We start from the raw sequence: 13,607 nt of genomic DNA, 5'->3' as shown, positions 1-13,607 counted from the left end.
CTTGTCTGTGGTTATACGCCGCCACTCCTGAAGGTAGAACCTCAGTCTTCCGCCTACTGGTGTTGTATGCTCGTAGGCTTTCGAATCTTCTCTCCCCCCTGATGTTACTGTACTGCGCCTCACCCTTGGGGGCATGTCGAGGGTAGGCATCCTCTTGCATGCTGAGTCACTTTGATGAGGGCTGGTCACCCCCTCTCCTCCTCTGGCCACGTCAGTTCCCTCTCCCGCGAAAGGACTGGCCCCGAGGTTGGTACTGCCAGTTTTGCTTCTGCTGACCTTGTTGTCCGTGACCATCACCCTGCTGACCCTGCTGGAACGTCTGGTGAGACGCCCCCTGCTGGCTTCCTCCCCTACCGTAGGGTCTCCTTGAGGGATTGCCTCGCCTCATTCCCCTCAGCTGTAGGGCCCCCATGGAACTCGCCGTTTCGTTTTCTTTTTTCAGCTGGGTGAGTTTCTCATCTACTGTTGCTCCGAACAGTGTCTCTCCGTTGAAGGGGGTGCTAAGGATGTTGTTCTGCACCTCCGGTTTGAATCCCGAGATTCTTAGCCATGCATGCCTTCTCTTGGTGACCCCTATGGCCATTAGTCTTGCTGAAGTCTCTGCCCCGTCCAACGCCGTCTTTATATAAGAGTTGGCAATGTTTTTACCTTCGTCTACCAGGTGCGAGGCTCTCTGGCGGTATTCTTCGGGGAGGTGCTTTACTAGCTCCCCCATCTCGTCCCAGTGCTGGTACTGGTGCCTATTGAGAAGTGCATTGGAATTCGCCATGCGCCAGTGCATTGCGGCGTTCCTCTTGACCTTTCTTCCTGTGAGGTCTATCCTCCTGCTTTCTTTATCAGGTGGTGGCCCCGAAGTTGCTGGTACGTTGGCCCTTCTCCTGGCCGTGGAAGCTATGATTGAGTCGGCGGTGATGCTACCCTTGATGTAAGGGGGGTCCAGAGAAGAGTGCTTATACTTCTTCTCCGTCCTGGGCGTGATCGAACGGCAGGTCGCTGGTTCCTTGAAGGCTTCCCTCCCCTAATTCATCACACTTTGTAGCATGGGGAGGAATTGGCTCCTCGTCTGGATGGGGAGCAGTGTCTCGAGGAGGAAGTTTGCTTTCGGCTTCTCTTCGTCGAGTTTGACGCCGAAGGCTGTCGCTGCGCTCCTGACCACCATGTTGTACACCCCGATGTCGTCGGGTGGCGAAGGCCTCGAAGGGTACGTGTCTACGGGCTCCTCCGGGTTTTCGGTGTCGAGATCCTGCCATTCGATGTTGTGGCTGGTAGATGGCGCCGAGCTGTAGAACGACTGCTGGTCTTCTTCCTCGGCTTCGCCTTCATAATATGTCTCGTCTTCCTCTTCGAGATCTCTGGTCAGCCTCTCTGTGTCGAATTCTTCTTCGATTTAGACGACGTTCGTCAGTGGAGCCGTTGGAATCTTGAATTCCTTCATCTTGGCATCGAACTCCTTCCTTTGAAGGATGTTATCCATTTCGGCCTCGAGCCGCCTCTTCTTTTTCTCCATCTCGGAGATGATTTCGGCATCGACCGCGGGCCTTTGACGGAACTTGCGTCGACGTCGACCGCTCTTTCTGCGTCGAGCGTCCCGTCTCATGGGTCGACTTCGACGATCCTTGCCTTTCGGCACCAGGGAGTCCTTTTCGAAGGATTCGCTCGGCCTCTTGTCCATGGTTCCCCCCTTGGTCGTCGAACTTTTCGGCGCCGGGGCTCCCTTCGTGGACTGACTCTGATTTTCTCGAGTCACCCTCGGGTTTGAGGTATTTTCTGTTTTGAGCTCGACGATTCTCTTACCTCGTCTTCATTTTTCTTGTCGGTCTCTACGACCGTGAAGCTTTCGGGTCCCTCGGCGACGTTGTCCTCATCGTCCGTGGATAGGCCCAGATCGTAGAGCGACGGGGCCTTACCATTGCCATCCATACTGGCGTTGGCTCTTCTCTGCCGATCTCTCTCGGAGCGTCTTCGGTGCGAAGGCTGAGCAGGCGTTGAACAAGTTACTTACCTTCGGTAACGATGTATCTGTAAGAAACATTAGTTGGTTAGATTCCTCACCTTAGAATATCCCCAGGCGTCAGACTGGATCCGGAAGATTTTTCGTCAGCAATACCCCTTATCCGTCGCTAGGCGTCGTCTGCGGCTCCACGTCCGTCGTCGGCGTCGGAGTACTTAGACGCCGCCCTCGCGCGCTGACGTCAGTTATTGTACATAGCTTTCCGCGCCAGGAACGCAGAGCCATGCAAAGACCGACACTGGTGCCAAAAATAAAATCTAGGGGCCTGAAAAGGACAACCTTAACCCTAGATGTCAGTTCGCAGAACGGGGAGGATGGGTGGGTCGGTGAGGAATCTAACTAACTAATGTTTCTTACAGATACATCGTTACCGAAGGTAAGTAACTTGTTCATCTGAAAGAAACCCGTTAGTTAGATTCCTCACCTTAGAATAGATACCCAAGCAATACCATCCCCGGTGGTGGGTCTGCGAACCAAGATCACACCAGAAAGTCCTGGAGGACAGAACGGCCAAAGAAGCCATCCCTCCGGACTTGTCTGTCAAGGCAATAATGCCTGGCAAACGTGTGGAACGAAGCCCACGTCGCCGCCTGACAGATGTCCTGCAAAGGGACTCCCCGTCCCAAAGAAGTAGTAGCCGCTGTGGCCCGAGTAGAATGGGCGCGCAGCCCAACAGGAGGGTCCTTTTTTGCCAAAGAATAGCAAATTTTGATACACAAAACGACCCACCGAGAGATGGTCCGTTTGTGCACAGCTTTCCCCTTCTTAGCGCCCACGTACCCAACAAAAAGCTGGTCGTCCACCCGGAACTGCTTTGTGCGGTCCAGATAAAAGGAGAGCGCACATTTTGGGTCCAGACGGTGGAGCCTCTCTTCCTCTTTGGAAGGATGCGGAGGCGGAAAGAAAGTGGGCAAGGTGACAGACTGCCCAAGATGAAATGGAGTCACCACTTTCGGAAGAAAGGAGGGACGAGGCCGAAGGACAACCTTGTCCGGATGAACAGACAGAAAAGGAGGCTTTGAAGATAAAGCCTGGAGCTCACTCACCCGTCTAGCCGAGGTGATGGCTACCAGAAAAGCAGTCTTAAGAGTCAAGAGGACAATTGTGAAGAGGCTCGAAGGGAGCGCACATCAGGAATGTCAAGACCAGATTCAAGTCCCACTGAGGCATTACAAAAGGGACAGGAGGGAACGTGTGAGTAATGCCTTTTAGAAAGCGTGTAACCACAGGGGACTTGAAAAGAGAAGGCTGATCAGGAAGCCGCAAGAAGGCGGAGATGGCAGCAAGATAACCTTTCAGGGTGCCCAGGGCAGAGCCCTGCCGGGCCAGAGAAAGAAGAAAGAGAAGAACCTCAGAAAGAGGGGCGGAAAGGGGATCCACAGCCTTTGCTGTGCACCATGCCACAAATTTGTTCCACCGGCAGGCGTATACCGTCTTTGTGGAGGGACGCCTGGCTGCCAGAATGATATCACAGACTTCAGGAGGCAAGTCAAATGGCATCAACTGCCGCCGCTCAATCTCCACCCATGGAGGTGGAGGCTGGACAGGTTCGGGTGGAGGACCGTCCCCTGCTGCTGCGACAGAACATCCTCCCGAAGGGGCAGACGTATCGGGGGATCGGTCAACATACTGAGTAGCTCGGGATACCAGTATCTTCGTGCCCAATCCGGAGCCACCAAGATGACTTGGGCCCGGTCGTGCCTGATCTTCAGCACTCTGGGCAGAAGTGGTATAGGCGGAAAGGCGTACAACAGACCGCAACTCCACTCGTGACGAAAAGCGTCGCCGAGCGAGTGCCGCCTTGGAAATTCCAACGCGCAGAACTGCTGACATTGCGCGTTCTCTTCGGTGGCGAATAGATCTAACCAAGGCTCTCCCCACTGCAGAAAGAGACCTTGCGCCACTTCGGAGTTCAGACGCCATTCGTGATCCATCATGCACCGGCGGCTGAGTTCGTCCGCTCTGGCGTTCAGAGAGCCCGCCAGATGTTGAACCACTAGGGTGACGCCCTGGTGTTCCAGCCACGTCCAGAGGCGCAGAGCCTCCTGACAAAGGGTCCACGACCCCACCCCGCCCTGTTTGTTGCAATACCACATGGCGGTGGTGTTGTCCGTGAACACCTGCACGACACTGCCCCTGACAGAGGGAAGGAAGGCTTTCAGTGCAAGTCGGATCGCTCTCAACTCCAACAGGTTGATGTGGAGACGAGACTCCGCCGGAGACCAGAGGCCTCTGATCTCCGCCTCTCCCATATGGCCACCCCAACCCAGGAGGGACGCATCCGTCACTACGACATGCTCCAGTTGGGGAAGGGAGAGGCTCCTGCCCATGACCCAATCGCGGTCCGTGAGCCACCACTGCAACTGTTGTGCAGTGCCCTCCGAGATCAAGACATGGTCGGACAGGTTGCCGTGATGCTGGGCCCACTGAAACTTCAGGTCCCACTGCAGAGCCCGCATGCGCCGCCTGGCGTGATGCACTAGAAGGATGCAGGAGGCCATCAGCCCCAGAAGCCGCAACACTAGCCTGACCGAAACCCAGGATAGAGGCCGAAAGATGGGAATCAGGGCCTGTATATCCCGGACCCGCTGTTCCGGTGGACAGACCCGGAACTGCGCCGAATCGAGAACTGCTCCGATGAAGAGGAGCTTCTGAGAGGGACTCAGGTGTGACTTCGGCACGTGGATGGAAAATCCCAGCAAATGCAGGAGATCCGCCGTAGTCTGGAGGTGGGAGACGACTGCCTGGGGCGAGCCCGCCTTCAACAACCAGTCGTCGAGATAGGGGAAGACTGGAACCCCTGATCTGCGCAGATGAGCTGCGACCACCGCCATCACTTTCGTGAACACCCGAGGGGCACTGGTGAGGCCGAAGGGGAGCACGGTAAACTGAAAATGCTCGTGGCCCACCGTGAACCGCAGGTAACGCCGGTGGGCCGGCAGGACGGGGATATGGAAATATGCGTCCTGCAAGTCCAACGCTACCATCCAGTCTCCGGGATCTAGGGCAGCTAGAACCTGAGCCAAGGTTAACATCTTGAACCTTTCCTTTCGGAGGAAGGCATTGACGTTCCGGAGGTCCAAGATGGGGCGTAGGCCCCCTTTGCCCTTCTTGGGAACCAGAAAGTAGTGGGAATAACAACCACGACCTACTTCTGGACTCGGAACGCGCTCGACGGCCCCCTTGGCCAAGAGGGCCGAAACTTCCTCGCGGAGAAGATTCAAATGATCCCCCGAGATACGGTGGTGCTGCGGTGGCATGGCTGGAGGGGTCGTCTCGAAGGGGAGGGAGTAGCCCCTTCGGACGATTTGCAGCACCCACCTGTCCGATGTAATGGACCGCCAGTGGAGCAGGTGATGGCGAACTCTGCCGCCCACTGGCGTGGAATGGGCCTGAAAGCTCGGACTAGGAAGGCTTTGAGGCGGATGCTGCCGGGGTGGATGTGGGCTGACCACGTCGTCCTCCAGACCGCCACGGCGGAAACCACGTCCACGACCGCACGCAGGTTGGTTCTGCGGCTGGTGGCTGGGCGGACGTGAGGAGGCGCCCCTTCCTTGGCCACGAAAGGGGCGAAAAGCAGAGGTGTGCGCCCGCGGAGCCGAGAGGCCCAAGGACTTGGCCGTAGCCCGGGAGTCCTTAAAGCGGTTCAGCGCACTGTCCGCCTTCTCACCAAACAGGCGAGTGCCATCAAAGGGCATGTCCATGAGGGTGTTCTGGACATCCCCGGAAAATGACATGGACCGCATCCAGGCGTGGCGGCGGAGCGCCACCGTGGTGGAAATCGCCCGACCCAGCGAGTCCGTGGTGTCAAGCCCACATCGTATGGCGTGCCGCGCTGCATCCCTCCCATCGGCCAAAGCCTGGGTAAGACGTGTCCGGACCTCCTCCGGACACAGGGGCAGCACGTCCTCCACCGTATCCCACAGAGAATGGGAATAACGGTCCAAGAGACAGGCGGTGTTTAAAGACCGCAGGCCCAAACTAAGGGACAAGAACAGTTTCTTGCCAAACTGCTCGAGTCTCTTGGAATCCCGGTCCGGCGGAGCGGTCGGGAAGGAGGATTGGGAGGTAGAGGCCTGGATAACCAGACTCTCGGGGGTGGGGTGTTGGGACAGGAAACTGGGGTCGCCCGGAGCAGGGCGGTGGCGCCTGGCAACGTTCCTATCCACAGGAAGAACTGTGGAGGGCTTGGACCAGGTGCCCTGCAGAACGTCAGTGAGGGCCTCATTGAACGGCAGCAGAGGCTCAGTGGAGCTTGCTGCGGTTTGAAGCACCTCAGTGAGGATGTTAGTCCTCACAGCCACGGCAGGCAGCTCGAGCCCAAGGGCTGCGGCCGCCTTGCGCAGCACCACAGAAAATGCTGCACCCTCCTCCGAAGCCACAGTCGGAGGAGAAGTGAATCCAGTGTCTGGCGAGGTATCTAGACCACTGGCCTCCCCCAGTTCATCTGCCCAGTCCTGTGAAAGCTGCGACTGAACAGCCATAGGGTCCTCGAACCCCTCCCAGACGCCCCCGTCGTCCGATTCCTGATAAACAGGAGGAATGATCGGAGCCGGACTGTAGAGATGATAGGTCTCAAGCGGCGCCGGACGCGGCGTCGGTCGACGCCGTTGCAGCGCCGGGTCCGGAATAGGGCTAAACTGGGGTTGGACGCCGTCCGGAGTCGGCACCAAAGGCGGCGGCGGCACCGGAGGTGTAGGCGTCTGCGCCGGCGGCGCCGGTGACGGCGTCGGTGGTTCATGCGCCGGCGGAGGAGTGGTTAGGTCAACCGGCATCGACGGGGGCCCAGGCATGGGCCCCGCGGGGACCTGCGGCGTCGAGACCGGAGTCGTCGACGGCGCCGGGGCCGAAGCCGCCGGCAGGCAAGGTCGCCCAGTCGAGTCCGCGGGGCCCGAAGGCGCGCCAGCGGGCGACGGCGGGGCCAGGCACCTCATGGCCGAGAGGAAGGCACTGACCTCCGCCGGCGTCGCGTTAGTCCCAGGGACCGGAGGGTATGGGGACGGACGCGGCTCCGCTGGAGCCGCGGGGGTGGAGCCGCGGGGGTGGAACCACTTGGACCCTCGGCCGAGTCGCGCGACCGGCGAGGGGAGTCCGAAGAGCGATGTCGCCGCTTGGACTTCTTAGAGCGTTTGGACTTACCCGACGACTTGGAGCCCGACGATCGATGGTGGCGTCGGCTAGGGCTCCGCGAGCGATCCTTGGACCTCCTCCTGGACCGGGATCGCGCACGACGCGGAGCCGAGTGGCGAAGCTCCAGAAGCTTGCGGGACCGCTCCCGCCGAGCCTTCGAAGTCAGGGCCTGGCAATCGGAGCACGACTCCGCGTCGTGGCCTAAACAGTAGAGGCACCGGCGGTGGTGGTCGGTCACCGACATCAGTCGATGGCAATCCTCGCAAGCCTTGAACCCAGGCATCCTACCGGCACCAGATGTCGACAGACAAGGATCAAAAGTGATCAAAAAAGAGTTAGTCAAAAAAGACTATAAGGGGTAGCTCTCCCGGATCTGCGCTTACTGGCGCGGAAAAAAGAAGAACTGACGTCAGCGCGCGAGGGCGGCGTCTAAGTACTCCGACGACGTCATTCCGGCGCACGACGCAGACGACGGACGCGGAGTCGCAGACTACGCCTAGCGACGCGCAAGGGGTATTGCTGACGAAAAATCTTCTGGATCCAGTCTGACGCCTGGGGATATTCTAAGGTGAGGAATCTAACTAACGGGTTTCTTTCAGATGCAGTCCTTACTCTGATGGTCGACCAGTAGGCAGAGGTTGCAGACCGGATGCTGGTCCTTCTGCGCGAACTTGTGGTGGCAGTTAGGGCAGAACTTGAATGGCGTCTTGTCCATTGCGCTCAGGGCCTCTGAGTGCGCATTCTCCAAGGGCGTCGAAGAAAAAGGCGCAAAACTTCCTTTCTTCGCGCTCCTGATGTAATCTATTCCTTTCCTGTGATATCTTCGTAGTAGTTATCGACGAAACTCGCTTTTCTTTCTTCTTCCTTCGATTGTAATTCTGGAGCTTCCCGATGACGATCCAGACCCAACGGCGGAAAAAAGAATCTGAAGATGGCGCCCCAAAGGTGGGACTTCCGCAGGAAGCACGACGACGTCACGGGAGGTGCACCAAATGGTGAGTCGTCGCCGCCCACCTGGGCTACAAAAAAAAAAAAAAAGAAGAAAAGACTACGAATCCGGACCTAACCACAAGATCGCGGAATAATGCACAGCATAGTGAATCCAGAAAGATTCACGCTGCAAAATTACACTTTTGAGGCCTTCCATGAAGGCTTTGATGGCAGGCACCCTGAAAAGTGATGGGTGCTGTCTGTTCTGTAGGTAAGCAGAAATTGCTGCGAGGTGTAACCGAATGGATGTATATGCTAGGTTACACCTTTGTAGATGGAGCAAGTAACATATGATGTGCTGTATGGATACATCTAGAGGGTTGATTGTGTTATGGCCGTAAACAACAAATCTTTTCCACTTTGCAGCGTAACATGCCCTAGTAGTAGGGTGTCTAGCTTCTCTGATAATATTCATGCAATCAGGGGGAAGGTTAAGGTATCCGAATTCTAGGATCTCAGGAGCCAGATCGCAAGGTTGAGCTGAGCTGGGTCTGGGTGCCTGATCTCTCCATGGTTCTGGGTTAGGAGGCGTGATGAGGTGTAACTTTTGGTGTGGCATTACCGAGAGTTCAAGCAGCGCGGTGTACCACGGTTGTCTGGCCCATGTTGGAGCTACCAGGATGAGAGTGAGGGAGTGCTGTTGTAGCTTTCGCACCACTAATGGAATTAGTGGGAGGGGTGGAAAAGCGTACGCAAATTTGCCTGACCAGTTCATCCATATCGCATTGCCTTTAGACAATGGGTGTGGGTATCTAGTGGCGAAGCTTGGGCATTTTTTGTTTTCGTGGGTGGCGAAGAGGTCTATCTGAGGATGCCCCCACTTCTGAAAGAACGGGTGAAGAACCTGTGGGTGAAGTTCCCATTCGTGGATCTGTTGCATTTGTCTGCTGAGCGGATCTGCCATAGTGTTTTGGACTCCTGGGACGTGTTGGGCCAGGAGAAAGATTTTTTGCGGAATTGCCCATCTCCATATGCTCTGTGCTAGTTGAGAGCTGTGGAGAGTGTGTGCCCCCCTGTTTTTTAATGTAGTACATGGCAGTCATGTCTGTGCGAATGAGGACTGCCTTGCCTGAAATCTGCGTCTGAAAGGATTTCAGGGCTAGAAAGTTTGCCAGTAACTCCAGATGGTTGATGTGGAGTAACTTTTGTTGCGGCGTCCATGTGCCCTGCACTGTGAGATGTAACAGATGAGCTCCCCAGCCGGAGAGCGATGAGTCTGTAGTTAGGATTATTTGTGGAACCGGGTCCAGGAGCGGTCGTCCTTTGGAAAGATTTGTGGTGTTCCACCACTGCAGAGAGCGATGGGTGCGACCGTCCACCAACACCAGATCTGTCAGTTGCCTCTGGGCCTGGTTCCACTGGCGTGCTAAGCACTCCTGGAGTGAACGCATCTGGAGTCTTGCGTGAGGCACTTTGAAAATGCAACAGGCCATCATCCCTATCAGTTGCATAAACACTCTTGCTGGGAGAGAGTGTTGAAGTGTACATTTTTGACGTAGAACCTGGATGCTTGCAATCCTGGCAGGATTGGGATAGGCTATGGCTTTTGAGGTGTCTATGGTGGCACCGAGGTATTGCTTTGTGTGTGATGGTATCCGGTGGGACTTTTGGTGGTTCACCGTGAAACCTAGCTGGTGAAGTAGTTGGATTGTAGTGGCAGTGTGGTGTACACATTGGTTGTAGGACGTGGCTTTTATTAGCCAGTTGTCCAAATATAGGAAGACGTGAATGTGCTGTCTGAGGTGTGCCGCCACTACTGCTAGGCCCTTGGTGAATACCCTTGGTGCTGTTGTGAATCCCAACGGGAGCACTTTGAACTGGTAGTGTTGTCCGTCCACTACAAATCTGAGGTACTTTCTGTGAGCATGGTGTACTGGAATATGAAAGTAAGCGTCTTTCAAGTCCAGTGTGGTGAGAAAGTCGTTCTGGGAGAGGAGTGGAAGAACCTGCTGAAGGGTTACCATGTGAAAATGGTCTGAATGTATGTAAGTGTTTAGAGGCCTGAGATCTAGAATAGGTCGTAGAGTCTCGTCTCTTTTTGGTATCAGAAAGTACAGGGAGTAGACCCCTAAATTTTGCTGATTGATGGGGACTTGCTCTATGGCTTTTTTTTGCAGGAGGGAGATTACCTCCTGTTTTAGTAACGTGGCATGTTCTTGTGACATTGGGCGTTGCCTGGGTGAAATGTTTGGAGGGGTAGATGTTAATTCTAGGCAGTACCCTGAATGAATAATTTGGGTCACCCATCTGTCTGAGGTGATGGTCTCCCAGACGTGAAGGAAATTTTGTAGTCTGCCCCCGACCGGAGTGGGATGGTCTGGAGGGGGCGGGGGAAAGTCATTGGGTAGGCGGTGTGGCAGAGCGGGCGGTATTTGTTTTGCCTCTGCCTTTATTATTATTGCCTCTATATCCGCCTCTTTGATAACCCCTTGTGAAGGTGGACTGAGGAGGGGATTTGTAGGACGTGGATGCGCTGAGGAGTAGCCTCTGCCCGTGCCCCGAAAGGAAGAGCGGCGAAAGGAGCGCCTAGGAGGGTGTGACTGTAGGGCTCCCATAGATTTTGCCGTATCAGTGTCTTTCTTCATCTTCGAGGGCCTCATCAACCTTTGGACCAAATAAATGTTGTTGATCAAATGGGTGGTTTAATATGGAGGCTTGTACCTCAGGTTTAAAGCCTGAAACTCTTAGCCAGGCGTGGCGACGGAGGAGGACACTGGTGTTTATGGCCCTGGAGGCTGTGTCTGCCGCGTCTAGGGCACAGCGTATAGAGGTATTAGTTATGGTTTTTCCCTCTTGAATCAATTCATTAGCCCTATTTTTGTATTTTTCTGGGAGATGGTGCATGATGGTTTCTAGCTCATCATAATGCGCTGGGTCGTATCTGGCCAATAGCGCTTGAGTGTTGGCGATACGCCATATATTGGCAGCCTGTGACGCAGTGCGTTTTCCTGACGCGTCTAGGAGCTTGGACTCTTTGTCAGGTGGTGGTGCTTCGCCTGACGCCTGGGAATTTGATCTCTTCCTAGCCGTGGATACCACTAATGAATCCAGTGGTGCAGGGCCTTTAATGTAGGCAGGATCTGTGGGGGTGGCTTTATATTTTTTCTCTATGCATGGGTTTAGGACCCTAGCCCTGACTGGGTCTTTAAAAACCTCTGGCGCATGTTTGATTACCCCTTTTGGCATAGGTAGTATAGCAGTAGACCTATGTGCAGTATCGAAGGTATCTAGGAGGAAATCTTCCTCTACTGGGTCAGTATGTAGCTCTACCCCGTGATAATGTGCCGCCCTCTGGAGTAGGTGGTGAAAACCTAACGAGTCTTCTGGTGACATTAACGTGTTGAACAAAAAAATAAATCACCAGTTATAGTTAGCAGAGCAATGCACTGCTTATGACCTCACATATGGCATCACTCATCACATGTTCTATGACATCATTTATGACATCACCGATGACATTATCCAAGCTTTGTTTGTATACATTGCTCTATACATAGCTATACCATTGTTAGGCCCTTGGGACCCCATCATCCAGGGCCACTACTACAATTAAACAAGCATTGGCATTGCCAATAGGTCTCGCCTTTGGGACCTGCTGCATGCCTAAATACTTATAAGGTCCCAAAGGCGAGACCTATTGGCTGTGCCAATGCTTGTTCTTCCAGCCTTCGGAGTCACAGTGCTGATTGACTGGTCACGCTGCCTGTCGGGAACAGTAATGACTGTCGCAGCAGCGTTGCATGCACAGAGCAGGTCCTAGGAGGGCTGCAGGGCTGTGGCTGATACAGCTGCTAGTCCGACCGAACAGTTACACTGTGGCAGGATTGTATAAATGTCGCACACAAGTAGCAAGGGCTGTGGTAGAATCTGACACTGTGCCTCTGGAAGTGTGTCAGTACAGAGAGTGCAAGACACACGGCTGGACAGTGCTTTTGAAGATCTTGAAATGTTGTGCACGAGTCTGACCCAGCCAGAGTCGGCAGCAAGCCAGCACTCTTCCTTGGTAAAGTGGGTGGAGGCAAAGTGAGTCCGTCAAATCAGACGGCAGGACCTCCTGAACAGCCAGTGTGGCCGGGGATGAGTCAGTTGCATACATAGGAGGCCTGAGTGACCCTTTAAAAGGCTGACTTTGACGAACCCAGACACGAGTCAGTTGTTAAACAGAAAAGACATATGCTCTGCAGTGTCTTAATCAAAATAATTGCCTCTGCAGAATGTGATGAGGGGCCCCTGAGGCTTCCAGAGCTCACAGCTATTCATGGGCCTTAGGCTGAATCTTCGCCAGGTGCTTTAGAGGGGCTTCTTGCCCCTGATAATCAGATACGAAAAGAAAGAGTGCATGAGGTGCTAAAAGTTTGCAAAAATGCAAGCTGCCATTCTCAAGTAATTTGCAGAGACACTCTCTGGGGCAATCAGCATAGTTGTACGTGCTGAAATGGAACGGCCTAGTAAAGAGTGAAGTTTGTACCCTCCAGCATCCACGAAATAGGTAGACAAAAACCTTTCAGACAACTAAACTCAGAATTGCAAAATGCTACCGCCGGCCACAGCTTGCAGCGCATGTGCGCGAGTGGTGCGTGCGCAGCAGTAATCGCGCCATATGGCACCTCCGCTCAAGCGCACACATGCACTGCAAGCTGTGGACGGCAGTAGCATTTTTTGAAGCCCTTAGTTAATGTCTCGCCAGACCAGTGCAAGCGCTGGCTCAGGCGAGGCCTAAAAAGGGGTTGTTGCGTGCCCGCCCCCCCCCCCCCCCCCTTGTTAAATCCTGGGGAACCCATCGCCCAGGCCACTACGAAAATAAAGACTTTCTTGTTTACATTTCACAAGCATGAGGAAGACCTCTACCCAACCTACCACAAATCCGTAGGATGTGGTCACAATGAATTATGTCTTGTATAGGCGTTGCTCACACATAGCCACGTTGTATATTGATTTTACATATATCTAAGCACCTGTGTGACATCTATCAAAGTCACAAATAATCCAAATTTAAGTGTTTTCTGCCACTTCCACACTAAGCAAATTCCAAACTTTATACAGAACTTAATACTGTTGCCGTGCACATTTCCAGTTACTGCCCGATGACCACTGATAAGTCAATTAAGTAACAGATAAAGCTACCTACTCAAGAACATTTTGGTTAAATAGGGAAGCAAGGGTGAAAACAAGTATCAAGAGTTTTAAAAAATTGTGCATCTATGGGGAAATGCGTTCATACATATGGGCCTTCATTCTTTAGTTTCTAAACTCAGCTGCTAGGCCTTGGGCTTTCATTATAGGTTTAAAGGTGCAGGGTTCATGCAAGTTGATAACTATGTAAATGAGGTCCACTCACATTCTCTGTTCATACATCTCAGTATGTTGCTACACTGAAGATCTTTCATGGATGGCAAACACTGCACATTCTGCATCAGACAATTTCCTCACCTAATGTGACCTCCATTTTGCCCGGAAGCATTTGAGAAGGTATTAC

The 13,607-nt window shown here is 54.0% G+C and overlaps 1 protein-coding gene across 1 annotated transcript in view; it reads right to left on the bottom strand.

Moving 5' to 3' along the window:
- MSN (moesin) overlaps positions 1 to 13,607 on the bottom strand; it is a 250,128-nt gene that overhangs the window by 50,590 nt on the left and 185,931 nt on the right. The window lies entirely within an intron of this gene.

Source organism: Triturus cristatus, chromosome 5_2 (genome assembly GCF_964204655.1).
Source record: "Triturus cristatus chromosome 5_2, aTriCri1.1, whole genome shotgun sequence".
In the NCBI taxonomy this organism is placed as follows: Eukaryota; Metazoa; Chordata; class Amphibia; order Caudata; family Salamandridae; genus Triturus; species Triturus cristatus.
Note: the sequence above shows the minus strand (reverse complement) of the source record. Positions and strands in the feature narration are given on the sequence as shown.